At 48.0% G+C, this 16,792-nt stretch overlaps 1 protein-coding gene across 3 annotated transcripts in view; it reads left to right on the top strand.

Annotated features, from left to right (window-relative positions):
* Window positions 1-300: 300 nt before the first annotated feature.
* Window positions 301-16,792, top strand: part of LOC143764875 (uncharacterized) — a 45,979-nt gene continuing 29,487 nt past the window's right edge. Inside the window, exons 1-2 of one of the 3 annotated variants that reach the window (XM_077250935.1) lie at window positions 303-628; window positions 14,743-14,891. The gene's annotated coding sequence lies outside the window, so the exon portion shown is untranslated. Of the gene's footprint in view, window positions 629-709; window positions 728-14,742; window positions 14,892-16,792 lie in introns of those variants that run through there. The other 2 variants (XM_077250934.1, XM_077250936.1) reach the window with 2 other exon arrangements.

Below are 16,792 nucleotides of genomic sequence, written 5' to 3'. Positions count from 1 at the left end.
TTTACACCTGCGGTTTTCTATTGGACCAGCTGTAAAGCTGCTGTGGAATCCGCAGAAAGAAGTGACTTGCTGCGGAATGTAAACCGCTGCGTTTCCGCACGTTTTTTTCTGCAGCATGTGCACAGCGTTTGTTGTTTCCCATAGGTTTACATTGTAATGTAAACTCATGGGAAACTGCTGCGGATCCGCAGCTGCGGAAACATCAGTGCGCTACTCAACTCCACCAGCAGGTGGCATCCACATCTCCTGCAACGCTGACATTTTCAAATAGACCAGCAGATGGCGCTGGAACCTCACTCATCAGGCAGCTGCTTACAGCAGGCGCACGCTCTCCTCAGACCCGGCCTCTAGAGAGGCAAACCTGTGCCGTCCAGCGGCTGTAGCCGCCCGGATATGTGTCAGCCATTACTTGCCTCCTCCTCCTACTGTCTCCTGGCTGCAGGTCGAGCACTCGCCTACGACTCCTGCCCCCTCTGCTTGGAGAAGCCGTGTGCACTGTCTCCGTCCAGTCCTGCACACTTCCTTCTTCCTGTGCCCTGGAAACTTTCCTCCTGCACTGCTCTCCCTCATGTCTCCCACTGCACAGTTCGGGCTCCCCGGACTTCCTGGGTGATCTCCTCAGATGTAGGTAAGGAAACGCTGCCATAGAGGAGGCAGGTATGGCCAGTGTGTGGGGGGAGATGGACGTGCCCCTATGTAGGGGATTCCTGCCCTGTGCCCCTTCCTGGTAAAGCACCTTAGTTATAATGTGGATGATAGTAGAATGTTTTGCTGATGGTTTTATATGTGATGACTCATGCTCGGCATACAGGTGCGATGACTCATGCTCGGCATACAGGTGCGATGACTCGTGCTCGGCATACAGGTGCGATGACTCGTGCTCGGCATACAGGTGCGATGACTCGTGCTCGGCATACATGTGCGATGACTCGTGCTCTGCATACAGGTGAGATGACTCGTGCTCGGCATACAGGTGCGATGACTCGTGCTCGGCATACAGGTGCGATGACTCGTGCTCGGCATACAGGTGCGATGACTCGTGCTCGGCATACAGGTGCGATGACTCGTGCTCGGCATACAGGTGCGATGACTCGTGCTCGGCATACAGGTGCGATGACTCGTGCTCGGCATACATGTGCGATGACTCGTGCTCGGCATACAGGTGCGATGACTCGTGCTCGGCATACAGGTGCGATGACTCGTGCTCGGCATACAGGTGCGATGACTCGTGCTCGGCATACAGGTGCGATGACTCGTGCTCGGCATACAGGTGCGATGTCTCGTGCTCGGCATACAGGTGCGATGACTCGTGCTCGGCATACAGGTGCGATGACTCGTGCTCGGCATACAGGTGCGATGACTCGTGCTCGGCATGCAGGTGCGATGACTCGTGCTCGGCATACAGGTGCGATGACTCGTGCTCGGCATACAGGTGCAATGACTCGTGCTCGGCATACAGGTGCGATGACTCGTGCTCGGCATACATGTGCGATGACTCGTGCTCGGCATACAGGTGCAATGTCTTGTGCTCGGCATACATGTGTAATTTGCCAACACTAGGGAACGTATTAGGATGAGGAATAATGAAATAGGCATAGGGCTCATAGGTTAATACAGGATTGGGCGCAGTGCAGTGGGGGGCGCTGTTGTGAGGGAAGCTAGGTACGGTCAGTATAGAAGTAGTTAATGCTAGAGGGAACTTCCTAGTTGGGTGGGGCAGGAGCAGTTATAGGACATATCCAGGTTAGTCAGGTGGGAGAGATATTGGATGTAAGCGATATGGATTAGATAAGGCGGCAGGTGGTGTGTGTTGGGAAGACGAGAGTACAGGACGCCTTATGGGCCGAGTGCTCTTTACCTAATGGCGTGGGAGGAAGACCGTAGAAGGGTTAGTGCCCACGATCCGGAAGTGACAGAGCATGCTTTCTGCATCCACAGTGCTGCCGTCTATTGCATTCAGGTGATCACTGAACCGTGCGGATTCACCGCTTCCAATACATTGTATTCTAGCGCCCGTGTCTGTATCTGCAGGCATCTCTAGGGCATGAGACCTCTTGAAATTCCCTCAACTCTGCTGTAACATCTGGACTCTGCGGAAGGCCACCGCATCCAACCCGCAGCTTTTACTGATCGTGGGCACATACCGAAGAGTAAAGGATCACATAGAGATAACAGTCATGTTTAACCAAGCAAGTCTGGGAGATAGCTGAGCACTTCGGAGAGACCCCTAAGGGGTTCTGGGGGAGCGCACTTGTCAGCCCGGTCTGAAACGCTGGAGTCAGCATGTAGGGGGCACTCGGTTCCCGGAAGCAGGCTGGAAGATGGAGGACTGTGACTTAGCCGAGTTTCTCGCAGGTGAGGATGAGCCCTGAGTCTCACACGGCAATACCCGGCACTCAGGAGCAGAGCGTGAGACTGCATGTATTGCTATGCGTCCGCACGCTCCGATCTGAGTGCCGGCAGCAGCTCCAGGTATTTAACATGTGAGACTCATCCCGAGTTTCTCGCAGTTGAGTATGAGTCCAAAAACTGCAGCACTGTGAAAGGCCCGACTTCTGCAAATGCACCACTGTTTCCTGTAAAGTTACTTGATGACGTTCTCTCTTGTAACTCCTTGGGAGCAAGTTTAACTGTTAGTAAAAAGGACTTTGTTGTAGCGATCTGGTGTGGTCTCCTTGTTGTGAGGTCTCAGGGGGCTGATGCCGAGCACAGTGTGACCATCCAGGAACGGTAGAAGTCTGAAACGGAAGCAAGGGTAACACACACCACCAAGTAAAACCCCAGGGGCCTAAAGGTCCCCTATTTGTGTAGCCGACCTGGGTGTCAAGAAGTGACACTCACCCTGTGCCCTGTTATAGATGGAGTGGTACCTTGAGCACCCGGTAGAGTGGCAAGCTGTTCCCATTCCTCCCAACTGTTTTATTTTGTACTATAAATATTTTTATTGGGCTTTAACAACATTGATATAAAAACAGAACATTCCAGTTATGTTCTATAATAACAATAAAAAAAGTTGAGAGTTGTTAATAAGCTATCGTTAAACCCAGGGATGGACTTGGACTGAAATTCAGTAGTAGCAATAAACTTGGCTCTCAGAATTGTTTAAACGTATAACAGATTTATTGGCAATCCACAATTTGACGTTTGTCTGTTTAGACCATCAGAACTGTGAAAACCTAAAAAAAAAAATGTCATGTGCAAGGAAACTTTTACCATACAATACAGGGTACAGCAATAATCCATCAAAAACAGTTTTTTCATAATGTGACAAACTATATTTCCCCAAGGGCACGTATTAAGACAATGAATCCAGACAGGACAAACGGATATCATATGGGGATCAGGAGCTACCACTGCATTACGGGCTGGAACCCTACTAGGGCACCAGAGCCGCTCATCAGGAGTGCTGTATATCCATGCTGTCCCTGACCCTGAGCCCCAGATAGGGATATTTATTGCACCACAATAAAAAATATTGGAATAGAACAGACAAATACCAACAAACCATAGCAAAATATTACCAGCATATACAGAAGTGATAATACCACCATACTGATAGTTAAAACAAACCTGTCATTATGATTTTGCTAAGTAAACTACAGGCATTGTTAGGTTGGCGCTGTTACACTGATTAAAATGACACCTGGGTTGAAAAAATCCATCTTATGGTTGTTGTTTAATCTGTGTTTGCAGTTTTGAGTTAGTGATGTTCATGCACTTTAGCAGGACAGTAGGTGGCTTGTTTTTCGATGCTCTGGCCTCATCGTCATCCTTATGAGCTTAAAGGACAGGTGACTGAGCCTTCAGTGACCTGCCTCCTACTTTAATACTGCACCTGTACATTTAATATTGTTATATTCAAAAATAATAATTTTAGCTCCAACAAATTGGCGGCTGTGCATGCACAGTAGCTTCTATCGGCAAGCGATGATCTTTAATCTGTTAATGTGCCGCCCACTGTGTTCCGAGAACTAGTGCAGAAGTGCCCACAAGAAGAGGAAATCATCATCGCTGCCCATAGCATTGCTCCCACACTGGTCCTTGGAACACAGTGGGCAGTGCATGCGCAGATTGAAAGCATCGCTTGCCAGTAGATGATACTGCGCATGTGCCGGCATTTTGTTGGAGCTCAAAAAAAAAAAATTGTACCACAGGCTGTTCCGAAGCACGAGCATCTAATTAACTCAACACTACAAACGCAGATTAAATGACCACAAGATGGATTTCTTCAACTCAGGTATAATTTTCAGCAATGTAACCATGCCAACCTGACAATGCCTGTAGCTTCCTTAGCAAAATCCTGACAGGTTCGCTTTAAAGGGGTCCAGTCTTGGCCTAAAAGGGAACATGTGAAAATGAATAACGCTGTTAATCTGCAGATATGCGGCTAATCTGCAGGTTAACAGCGTTATGATGCTGCCCGGCACCTGCATGTAGCAGAATGCAACTGGGTGAAAATTATCTTTATTCTGCCCTCCAACATTCGGGAGGATTGAAGCTTGGTCGGATCACTCTGAGTGATTGTTTTGGATAGCCAATTTCATCTATTCTGTGAGGTGTTAAGTTTGATGCAGAATTCAGTGTTTTAGAACGACAACCTTCTGTTGGCAAAACTGTAGTTTCTTTCTATGCTTTACATCCTTCGGCATTTGGTGGGATCGAGGCGGCCAGTAGCGTGTGTGGGTTTGGTACGATTGGGGTATCAAACGTGGTTGCTTCGTTGACTGCTCTTAGATCCTGTACCATTCAAAATTTTGCAGGAAATCCTTTTGACAACTTTTTCTAGACTGGGAAGAGCGGAGGGTTGCATGGTGATGTCATGGATATTATGGCCTCTTTGGCAATGTAAGCTTCCAGCTGCCAAGTGATGGATTCAGCTTGAGGGATAGTCTTCGTGGAAGGGTTGCTCCTTCTCTGAGCCTCACCTCGAGTGGGGGTATCTGTATTCTACCTATATCTTCCTGTCCTTTTGCCCATAAACCATCTGGTACTTGTCAGTAGGACAGTGTTCCCAGTTTTATCAGGTACATCCTGGAATGAGGAAAGGCCATATATCTCTGCAGAATGCTCCTGGGACAGTGGGGTTGTGATATGCACGGTCCCATCCTCATGGAATTGGATATTGGCCTGGATTTTTTCCAATAGGTCTGATCCCAGTAGGTTGACTGTCTCCACAAACTGCTCAATCAACTGGTCATCATGTTCTGAGTGGGCTGTAAGCCACTCTGCAAGGGTTTTGTCATATGGGTGTAGTGGGTTGTCCCATCCACCCATCCTACGCATGACACTACTTCATCTGGGAGACAGTCTGGGTCTGGTAGCTCGATATTTCTGATCACGCTTCTGGCTGCATCGGTATCAGTCAGGAAACTGATAGGTTTGCCCTCAACCTCCACTTGAATTGTGGGGGTTGGTCTACTCCACTGCCTTGTGGAATGTAGGAGTATGAGTGGCTCTGGTGATGGATCCGGCTTGCCTATGTCCTTTTGCAGGTTGGGGGCCTTGGGTCCCCGAATTGGGTATAGTTGTTGTCCAGGTTCCCTCATCTGAGGGGCTGAGCGACAGTTTCTTGCGTGGCTTCCCACAGTTGTGACAAGTGAAGCTAGGTTTTTGGTTAAAGGGAACCGGTCAGCAGTTTTGGCCGTTATAAGGTCCAGCCACTGCCTTTCAGGGATTATCTACAGCATTCTATAATGCTGTAGGTAATCCCCAGATCCGACCTGCAAGATAACAAAAATTTTAGTTTTTCTCTTCGCCACAACAGCACCCACTTGAGAGAGGGGATCCGCCCCTAGGAACAGGAAACCCTATGGAGAGATAAAAGGGGTGGTCCCCCTCACTCCCACAGTTGGTTTCCTGTTCCTAAGGGAACTCGTGGAGAAGACGATACCTGGCCTGGACGCTGCTTGCGCGGTTTACCTTGGAGGACGGTTAGGGGCTCCAGTGCTGGATGCAGTGTTGGGGGTCCTGGTTCAGCTCCCCCCTCTGCTGGCAGGCACCGTGAAGCTAGGATCCGGGAGTCACCTGGCTCACGGAGGAGGATGCTTCAGCTGGCCTGCGGAGGGCTAAATGCACTCAGGTAAGTGCGACGCTGCTCTCGGTGGGCGTACGCGCAAGTGTGGGGCCTGGTGTGGGTTCCCCCGGAAATGAAACAAAAGCTTCCAGGGTGAGTGAAGGAGAGAGATGGCGTCGGTAAGCAGGCAGTGCGCAGGTGCGCGTAAGATGGCCGCGACCCGGAAGTGACGATGACTTCCGGGTACAACAGGAAGAAGATGGCGGCCTCCAGTGTAAAATGAAGCCGGCGCTGATACCCCGGCGTCCAAGCATGGCATGGACTCAGCGGTGCCTTCGTTAGAAGACACAGCCAATGCACCTCACAGCCGTAGAAGCAGCGGACGATCCAAACAGAGCAGATCCTCCACAAGAAGCACTAAGGAGAAAAGATCCGACCGATCCACCTTTCAGCCTGTGCCTCCATCTCCTCTCCAGCCGGTACATTGACCGATAACTTCACTGGGGTGAGTGTGTATCCCACCCTATTAAGCTGATTGTTGCTCCCTCTTTTTTTTTTTTTCTATGCACCCTAGGCAAAAAGAACCGAAAAATCAAAACGCAAACAATGTGCTTTATGTACCCAGCTCCTCCCGGATAGTCATACAAAGAGAATGTGTTACACTTGTATTGAAACCACCTTACGTGAAGAATCCCCAGTAAGATCAGATGACATCAGACAAATGATCAGGGACGAATTGCGGGCCTTATGTAGTTCCAAGAGTATTCCTGAAAGTAAAAGCAGGAAATATAATTCACCAAAATCGGACTGTTCTACTGATAATGAAGATAGAGATATGGATATTTCCCAGGAATGTATTTCCTCAGAAGGTGAACATGATACGTGCTTTCCAACAGAAAGCATTGATGATCTTGTTAAATCTGTCTGTGACACCATGGGTATTAAGGATACTAAAGACCCCAAAACACCACAAGATATAATGTTCGCAGGATTATCAGAAAGGGAAAGACCAACCTTTCCAGTAATAACAGCAATCAAAAATTTAGTTAAAGAATGGGAGAGCCAAGGGCAAAAAGGGTTGCCTTCATCATCGAAGAGGCATTATCCCTTTAATGACGAGGACATGTCTACTTGGGCTAAAGCCCCAAAAGTAGACGTGGCAGTAGCGTCCACGTCCAGAAAATCCTTACTTCCAGTAGAGTATTCTGGCTCCCTACAAGGCCCGCTGGATCGCAAAGCCGACTCTGTTAAAGAGGGCATGGGAATCATGTACATGGGCATTTAAACCGGCTATATCAGCTACATGTATGGCAAGGTCCATGTTGGTCTTTCTAAATGACCTAGAAGAAGGTCTAAAAGGCAGCCTCTCCAGAGATAAGCTAATCTCTTATTTACCCCTGATCAGAGGCGCTACAGCATTCCTGGCGGATTCATCTGCTGACTATTTGGTTAGCAGCCAAATCAGCGGGCCTAACCAACGCGGCACGTCGAGCGCTTTGGCTAAAGGGTTGGAAAGGAGACGCCCAAACAAAATCAAAGCTCTGTGGCCTTCCATGCCAGGGTGAGTACCTGTTTGGTACAAAACTAGATGAAATCCTGACCAAAGCGAGTGAGAGGAAAAAGGGGTTCCCTAATAATTATTTTCCATCTTACAGGAGAGCGTTTTTAATAAGAGAAAGGATTTTAGAAACCAGGACCGCTGGGCCAAAAGAGATACCAAACAAAAAGGTTCTTTTTTTGGAAAACGCCCATTTAAAGGGCCACTGTCGCCCCCTCCAGCCGTTATAAACTAAAAGAGCCACCTTGTGCAGCAGTAATGCTGCATTCTAACAAGGTGGCTCTTTTAGTTTTAGGTTCAAGTATACCCCAAATAAAGCGTTTTTATACTTAGCCACCATTGCTGTCTCTAGCCAGGGAGGCGGGTCCTCACTCCCCAGCTTGACCAGCTCCTCTGCCGTCACTCACATCTTCCTGCGCTTTCGGCGCCGCCCCCTCAGCGCTGTTATAATTTCAAAACCGGTGCCTGCGCGGTGTACTGGTGTCCTGCGCAGACGCAGTAAGCTCTGGCCGTCTGACGTCCCAGCCAGGCTTGCACACTGCGCCTGCGCGGGCATTGCGGCCACCCACCTTTGGAATCCCAGCCCCGCACTATGTGTTATGCATTATGCACAGTGCGGGGCGGGGATTCCAAAGGTGGCTGGCCGCAATGCCCGCGCAGGCGCAGTGTGCAAGCCTGGCAGGAATGTCAGACAACCAGAGCTTACTGCGTCTGCGCAGGACACCAGTACACAGCGCAGGCGCCGGTTTTGAAACGATAACAGCGCTGAGGGGGCGGCGCCGAAAGCGCAGGAAGATTGGAGTGACGGCAGAGGAGCTGGTCAAGCTGGGGAGTGAGGACCCGCCTCCCTGGCTAGAGACAGGAATTGTGGCTAAGTATAAAAACGCTTTATTTGGGGTATACTTGAACCTAAAACTAAAAGAGCCACCTTGTTAGAATGCAGCATTACTGCTGCACAAGGTGGCTCTTTTAGTTTATAACGGCTGGAGGGGGGTGACAGTGGCCCTTTAAAATGGAAGACAAACCACGTTAGGACAGATCTACCAGTAGGTGGTAGATTGTCTTTTTTTTTTTTTTTTTTTTTTCTCTCCACACAATGGCGTATAGTAACCTCCAACTCTTGGGCAATTAGCCTCAACTTCAGGCCTAAAATTAAAATTTCCCCGAGTCCCTCCGGACTCATTCCTGTTGACTTCTTTAAAGTCTCAATCTCAACAACAGTTTTTGGAGCAGATAATAATAAATCTCATATCCACAAGATTATTAGTAGAAGTCCAGTTTCATCAGAGAGGAAAGGGATTTTATTCCCCTTTATTCTTGGTACCAAAACCAGATGGGTCATATAGAACTATAATAAATCTTAAGAAATTGAATATCTTTTTAGAAAACCAAACCTTCAAGATGGAGTCTATCAGATCCACTGTAAAACTTCTGTTCCCCGGGTGCTTCATGGCAGTCCTCGACTTAAGATGCGTATTACCATCTACCAATTTATATCTAACATCAGCAGTATCTTCGTGTGGCGGTAGTGATAAAGGGACAGATATGTCATTTCCAATATACAGCAATGCCCTTTGGACTGTCAATAGCTCCCAGAGCCTTTACCAAATTAATGTCATACTTAAGATTAAAAGATACCCTCATAGTTCCATACTTGACCTTTTAGTGGTGGGAAATTCCCCTTCACAATGTCAGCAACGCCTGTTTAATACGATTTCATCCTTACAGGAAATGGGATGGTTGATTAATTGGAAAAAATCCAGATTGTCTCCAACAACCCATCAAACATTCTTGGATCGTATCTTAGACTCTGAAAGTCAGAGTTGTTTCCTTCCAGAATCCAAACAGTTAACAATAAAAAACCAAAGTACAATCCGTAATTAATAACCCTGTAATCTCCCTCAGAAAAGGTATGTCCCTTCTGAGGTCCTTTACAAAATGCATTCCGGCTGTCTCATGGGCTCAATTCCATACTAGACGGTTGCAGTATACAATATTACAGGAAGAAGAGAAATTACAAGGTCTTTTAGGTAGCCGCCTATACCTTCCATTAAATGTAATAGAGTCCCTGACCTGGTGGTTAGAGCCGAATCACCTTGTAGGTGGGGTCCCTTGGGTAGTTAAACCTTCAAAAACAATTTTTACTGATGCCAGTCCTAGTGGTTGGGGAGCACATCTAGGAGACCAGATAGTCCAAGGGCAATGGTCTATTAGTGAGTCAAACGATTCATCTAATGAAAGGGAACTAAAAGCAGTCTATCATGCCATATGTAAATTCCTTCCGCAGTTACAGTTAACTCACACAAGAATACTATCAGACAACATGACATCTGTAGCATACATAAATCATCAAGGAGGAACGAGATCAAGAGCTCTCATGTCCATAACAGACGACATCCTATCTATAGCCGAGATACATCTTCTATCTTTGTCAGCACTGCATGTCAGAGGAGTGGACAATTCAAAGGCAGATTTTCTCAGCCGTCACCCTCTCCACCAAGGAGAGTGGGCACTCAGTCGTCATATCTTCACAATGATAACCAAGAAATGGGGAACTCCCGAAATAGACCTTTTTGCCACAAGAAACAGACAAGTCGAAAAGTTTGCTTCATTATTCGTGTCCGACAACCCCAATATCCTCGATCCTCCCTTTCTGTCAATATTCCAGGATAGAATTGTCAAATTCCATAGATCTCAAGAAATCTTCCTTCCTTCTATAGTAACCCTGAAAATTAGGAAGAGGAAAAATACCATACACTAGATGTAAGAAGGGCAATAATAGCTTACCTAGACAGAACTAGCCCCTGGAGGAAGAGCAGGGCTCTATTTGTTTCCTTCCAGGGCCATAAGAAAGGTTCTGGTGTCACGAAGAGCACGTTATCACGGTGGATTCGGGACGCAATTTGCCTGGCTTATTCATCAAAAGGGGAGAATCTGCCTGAAACCGTAAAGGCACACTCTGCCCGGGCGATAGCTTCATCCTGGGCTGAGAGAGCGGAGGTCCCAATAGAACTTATATATGTAAGGACGCAACTTGGTCTTCTCCTACTACCTTTTATTGTCACTATAGAATGGACTTATCTACCTCATCTGACTTATCTTTCGGTAGATCAGTTCTTAACATGGTGATTCCCCCCCAAATGACTATCTCTGAAAGTCTCTCAAGTGGGTGCTGTCGTGGCGAAGAGAAAAAATGGATTACTTACCGGTAATACTCTTTTATAGAGCCACGACAGCTCCTCTTCACTTCCCTCCCTAATAGTTATTTTCTCATAAGAGCACTGATAAGAGTGAATGGTTCTTGTAGTTAGCCATACTTAAGTTAACTAAAGATAAATAATAATATTGGATTGCCTCCTAAAACTGGTGGGCGGTTCCTCGCAATCTCTGTAACCCAACTGTGGGAGCGAGGGGGACCGCCCCTTTTATCTCTCTATAGGGTTTCCTGTTCCTAGGGGTGGATCCCCTCTCTCGAGTGGGTGCTGTCGTGGCTCTATAAAAGAGTATTACCGGTATGTAACCCGTTTTTTTTTTTTTTTTTTATTCATAGCTCCCCAGCATCGCGCTCCTGCGCAGGCGTACTTCTCTGCCCTGTTGAGGGCAGAGTAAATTCCTGTAGTGCTCAGGCGCTGGGCCTCCCTGACCTTTCTTGGCTCCTGCGCACTGCAGTACTTTGGGCAGAAAGGAGCGCGATGCCGGGGACTATGAAGTAAGCAGGAGGGCGGGGTCGCAAGAACAGGGGAGGCGCTGGACCTGTGACACCCATCGGACCAGACTGCCCCCCCCCCCCCCCCCCCCCCCCCCCGGATGAGTAATAAGAAATATAAGTTTTATCTTGCAGGTCGGATTGGGGGCTCAATCTACAGCATTATAGAATGCTGTAGATAAGCCCTGAAAGGCAGTGGCCGCATCTTATAGCGATCAAAACAGCTGACAGCTTCCCTTTAATCATTAGTGATCGAGTGTGCTCATTACGTGAGTTTTTGAGCATGCTCGGGTGTTCTCCGAGTTTCTTGGGCGTGCTCGTAGATTGTTTGTGTCCCCGCAGCTGCATGATTTGCGGCTGTTAGACAACCTGAACACATGCTGGGATTGCCTGTTTGTTAGGGAATCCCCACATGTATTCAGGCTGTCTAGCAGCCGCAATTCATGCAGCTGCAGGGACTCAAACATAATCTACGAGCACACCCAAGATACTCAGAGAACACCCGAGCATGCTCTGATAACTCAAGTAACGAGCACACTCGCTAATCACTATTAATCACCCCTTCTTGTGAGACCAAGAGTCCTGCCCTCAGGGTTTTAGATGCAGTCTGACCGGCATCCACCCCCTTTACCACCCGGTATAGGACATTCTTGGATAGGGATCGGTACATAATAATAATAATATTATGTGGCAACATATTCCGCTGCGCTTTACAAATTATAGAGGGGATTTGTACAGACAATAGACATTTCAGTGTAACAAAAACACAGTTCAAAATAGATGGGTCTATTTGCTTGTCGTTTCCATATTTGTTCTCTGGGCCATTGGGTGAAGGCTTGGATACAGATCTGGTGGTGTGCCTTTTCATGTTCTGAGAACCCCAGGTCCGTGAACGTCATGTTCAAGTGGTGGCAGTATTTTTCTACCAATTCTTTCTTATCTTGGATGATATGCTGTATCGAGATGGCCTGGCCGGAGAGGTCGATCTTTGGTCAATTTGAAGAGTTCATCCAGGAAGTGCTCCCCAGATTCATATGTCTGCAAGTAGCAGGGACTTCCATACATGGAACACAACATGGGTTCCATTACTGTCCAGAAAGCATCTCCTGTCTTGATTTGTGTTAACCCATATTGACCGTGGAGCTGCTTGTGTATTTGACTCCTCTTACAATAATATGACATAGGATATTTATTTATTTATATATTCCTGTGGTTTCCAAGTAACATTCCATGTCTTGTGTTCGGCCCTCAGTGTCTTTGCTGTTAGTTCCTGATGGTTCAGCTCTGTCCACCTGGGTGCGAGAAAGACGCGAGATGTTGTCGCTACTGTTTCCTGTGTGCTACCTTCATCGCTTCTCCCCAACTTCCCTAACCATCTAAGGGCTAATGGGGCCCAGTCCTCTGTGGAGTGTTGATGCTGTTGCTGCCTGTATATTTTCATCCTCCATTCGTGCAAATCCCAGAAACGATTGGAGCCAAGAGGGCCACTGGGGTGGAAGTGCCCTGAGTTAAGATGGCTGCTGTCACGCTGTGCCATCCACGTTTATGATTGAGTATAAAAGGTGGATGGTCGCGGAGGGCGTGGCACGTCGCACAGTCTTCGCACCAATCTGCATTTTGTGTTTGATAGACTGCGCATGTCAAGCCTTCTGGGGAATAAGGGGGTGGTCTGGACTGTAAAGGTGCGTCTGCAACAGCCAGTACCATTTTCTCAGACGGTGGCTGATAACTATAACATCCAGTATCAACATAACATTTCTCTCTCCACATCTGCCTTTTCACTTCCATTGCTGTTTTGTACTACCTTATATACTCGAGTATAAGCCGAGATTTTCAGCCCATTTTTGGGGGCTGAATGTCCCCCTCTTGGCTTATACTCGAGTCATACCCAGGGGTCGGGAGGGGGAGTGGGGGCTGTCTAATTATACTCACCTGCTTCTGGCGCTGTGCAGTCCCTGGCTCCCCGGCGCCCCAACTTCTTCCTGTACTGAGCGGTCACATGGTACTGCTCATTACAGTAATGAATATGCTGCTCCACCTCCCATAGGGGTGGAGCCGCATATTCATTACTGTAATGAGCGGTAACGGTGACTGCTCAGTACAGGAAGAAGCTGGGGAACCAGGGACTGTACCGCGCCAGGAGCAGGTGAGTATAATGGGGAGGGGGAGCGCTGCGCGATATTCACCTGCTCCCCGTTCCGGCGCCGCTCCGTCTTCGGCGTCTTCTGCAGTGATGCTCAGGTCAAAGGGCGCGATTATGTGGTTAATGCGCGCCCTCTGCCTGAACGTCAGTGCAGAAGATGCTGAAGATGGAGTGGCGCCGGAACGAAGTCAGGTAAATATTGAAAGTGCTGGGGGCCTGAGCGACGGAGAGGTGAGTACCGTATTTTTCGGACTAAGACGCACCGGACCATAAGGCGCACCCCAAATTTGGGGTGAAAATTGCAGAAAAAAAGATTTTTTATAAGATGGGGGTCTGTCTTATTGTCCGAATTTACAGTATCTTACCTGAGGGCTGGTGGTGGCCGAGCAGGGTCACAGGAGGCATGGTGGCGGCAGAGGTGGGGTGATGCGGTACGGCGTGCACCTGAGCAGGGTCCCTGGTGTCCATGGGAGGGTGGCAGCAGTGGTTACCGACAGAGGTGCTGGGATGAGGAGGCACAGTGAGAGGTATGGCGTGAGAGGGGTCCCTTTCCCCGGTGAGGTGATGGAAGGATCTCGTGGGCACATGGACTGGAGATGATGGAGGTAGTGGTGTACATTGTGAAGCGAGTATTCCACAGGAGCTCATATGTCTGAGTCCTTGCCGCTTCCCGGCGCTCCTCAGCGCAATAATTATTTCAGAAGCCGGTAATAAGTGAGGAGCTCCGCTACCGAGACACAGCCGCCATGACCGGACACTGCGGGAAAAGCGCCTCTGTACTGCTGCGAGCCCTGCTGGAGGCGGAGAGCCGGCCGTGCCATGCGGTGCTGAGGAGCGCCGGGAAGCGGCAAGGACTCAGACATCTGAGCTCCTGTGGAATACTCGCTTCACAATGTACACCACTACCTCCATCATCTCCAGTCCATGTGCCCACGAGATCCTTCCTGAACCTTGCTGCACCCATCCTGGGAAGCAAAAGGATGGAGTATACAGAGTCCAAAGTCCCGGTGAGGTGATGCAGCAGCCCGGTAATGCAGCAGAGCCGGGTGAATCCTGTTGATATCGGTGGGCGCGGCCATCTTCCTGAGGCCGCGCGTCCGCAGATGGAGCGCTCTGCTGCCCGGGGCTTCAGGAAAATGGCCGCGGGATGCCGCACGTGCGCAGATGGATATCGCGGCGGCCATTTTCCTGAAGCCGCGGCCAGCAGAGCGCCGCGGCCAGCAGAGCGCCGCTTCTGCGCACGCGCGGCCAAAGGAAGATGGCCGCGCCCACCGATCACCAATGCAATAACGAACACCGCGCTCTTTTAAATCCCCTGGCAGAGGATTCGGGACCTTGGGCATGCGCACACCACTACGCCACCAACGGAAAACTAAGCAAGATCTGGGGGAAGACACCACGCCCATCTGACCAGACCAGCCTGATTGACAGGCGAAAACGGAGACTTTGCAAAGGTGTTTCGGCAACTTAGGTGGGTAATAAACGCATAACACACACACTAATGTAACGCCCACCTCTGCCCCTATTTAACGCTATTTTTATCCCATCTTCCAAAAACGTGGTGACAGGTTCCCTTTAATTTTACTTTTATTGGTATCTATTTTTACTTTTGACATTTACCGGTAGCTGCTGCATTTCCCACCCTAGGCTTATACTCGTGTCATTAAGTTTTCCCAGTTTTTTGTGGCAAAATTAGGGGGTCGGCTTATACTCGTGTATATACGGTATGTCTCTGCATCCTTTGGGGCTTCATGATCCCTATGGAGTCCCTTTTTGTTCATTAACAAGTCTTTTCTATTCTTTCTCATCTAGTCTCCCTCCTGGGGTCGACAACCCTGCCAATTTAAGGAGGGTCTTTCCATTTTTCACATGCTTCTTTCCTTCTTTTTCAGCCACCAGTGCCTTGGGCGTATATCCTAATGGGACTGATTGCTACCCATATTATAATTTGAATCCTAAAGGCAGCACTTCTGCTTTTGCTAAATGCAGCAGTTCTGCTTTTGCTAAGGCGGTTTCTCTTTCCGGACTGCATCAATTTCTTCTACACCTAAAAGTTGTGTATACAGGGTTATGTAGCTTCCTGTCTTCTATTTCCTGCAGTAACGTTCCCTTAAGGCTATGTGCACATGTTCAGGATTTCTTGCAGAAATTTCCTGAGCAAAACAGGACATTTTCTGCAAGAAATCCGCATGCATTTTTGGTGCGTTTTTTTTGCGGATTTTTCCGGAAGTTCCCAATGCAATAATATAGTGGGAAATCCTCAAAAAATCCGCAAAATTAATGAACATACTGCGTTTTTTACCGCGATGCGTTTTTTTGCGGAAAAAAACGCATCGTGTGTACAATAATTGCAGAATGCATTTTAAATGATGGGATGCATAATGTATGCGTTTTTTTTCGCATTTTTATAGCGAAAAAACGTAAAAAAATCTGCTACGTGTGCACACAGCCTTAGAGTCGGAGCTGTTAGTCTGGTGTGTATGTTTAAGCTCTATATCCTGACTGAGTTCTTGGGAAGGGGGTTTCTACCACCTTTATCACACGCAAGCCCTCCTCTGATATGCTAAGCTCAAGGGCTTGGACACAAAATGGAAACATCATATGACCTCTTGGGGAGATTCCAGGGAATCAATTAATCATCGACCTCATCAATCAAGTGTTTATTTCTGTTAATGTTGATGATTATGGCTTACAGCCAATGAAAACCCAAAAGTCATTATCTCAGTAAATTAGAATACTTTATAACGCCAACTTGAAAAATGATTTAAAATCTGAAATGTTGGCCTGTTGAAATGATGTTCAGTAAATGCAGGGCAATACTTGGTCAGGGCTACTTTTGCACCAATTACTGCATCCATGAGGCATGGCATAGAGACAATCAGTCTGTCGCACTGCTGAGATGTTATGGAAGCCCAGGTTGCTTTGATACCGTCCAGTAGAAAAAAAAGCAGTCTGATTTTTTTTTTTTTTTTTATTTCCTTCAGTTTGTACTGATCATGGGCTAAAGAGGCTGTCATGTGCAATACAAACCGGACCTTACTGGGCGAAGGATGTTAGACTGGAGATGATTCAATCACCTCCGAGTGTACAAAAAGTGCGCCTACGAGAGGATCCAATCCTTGCTGAGAGCGCCGGGTCTCCATTTTAATCTTCTGCCTTGAAGTATTACGCCGTAAGAAGTGTCGGCTGTGGCTCGGTGAGTATTAACTGTGTCTGTTGTATTCTTTCTTCATACATAGCACCATACCGTATCTACAGGTATTGTGTGCTGTATATACTATATATAGCGTGGCTCTGTCTGTATAGTATAACACTGTGTGTATGCTATATACACAGCCAGCAGTCTGTGTCCCTAGATAGATAGAGAGATAT

The sequence above is a fragment of the Ranitomeya variabilis genome, chromosome 4, assembly GCF_051348905.1.
Source record: "Ranitomeya variabilis isolate aRanVar5 chromosome 4, aRanVar5.hap1, whole genome shotgun sequence".
NCBI classification, from domain to species: Eukaryota; Metazoa; Chordata; class Amphibia; order Anura; family Dendrobatidae; genus Ranitomeya; species Ranitomeya variabilis.
The sequence above is the reverse complement of the archived record's forward strand: the minus strand, read 5'-3'. Positions and strand labels throughout refer to the sequence as shown.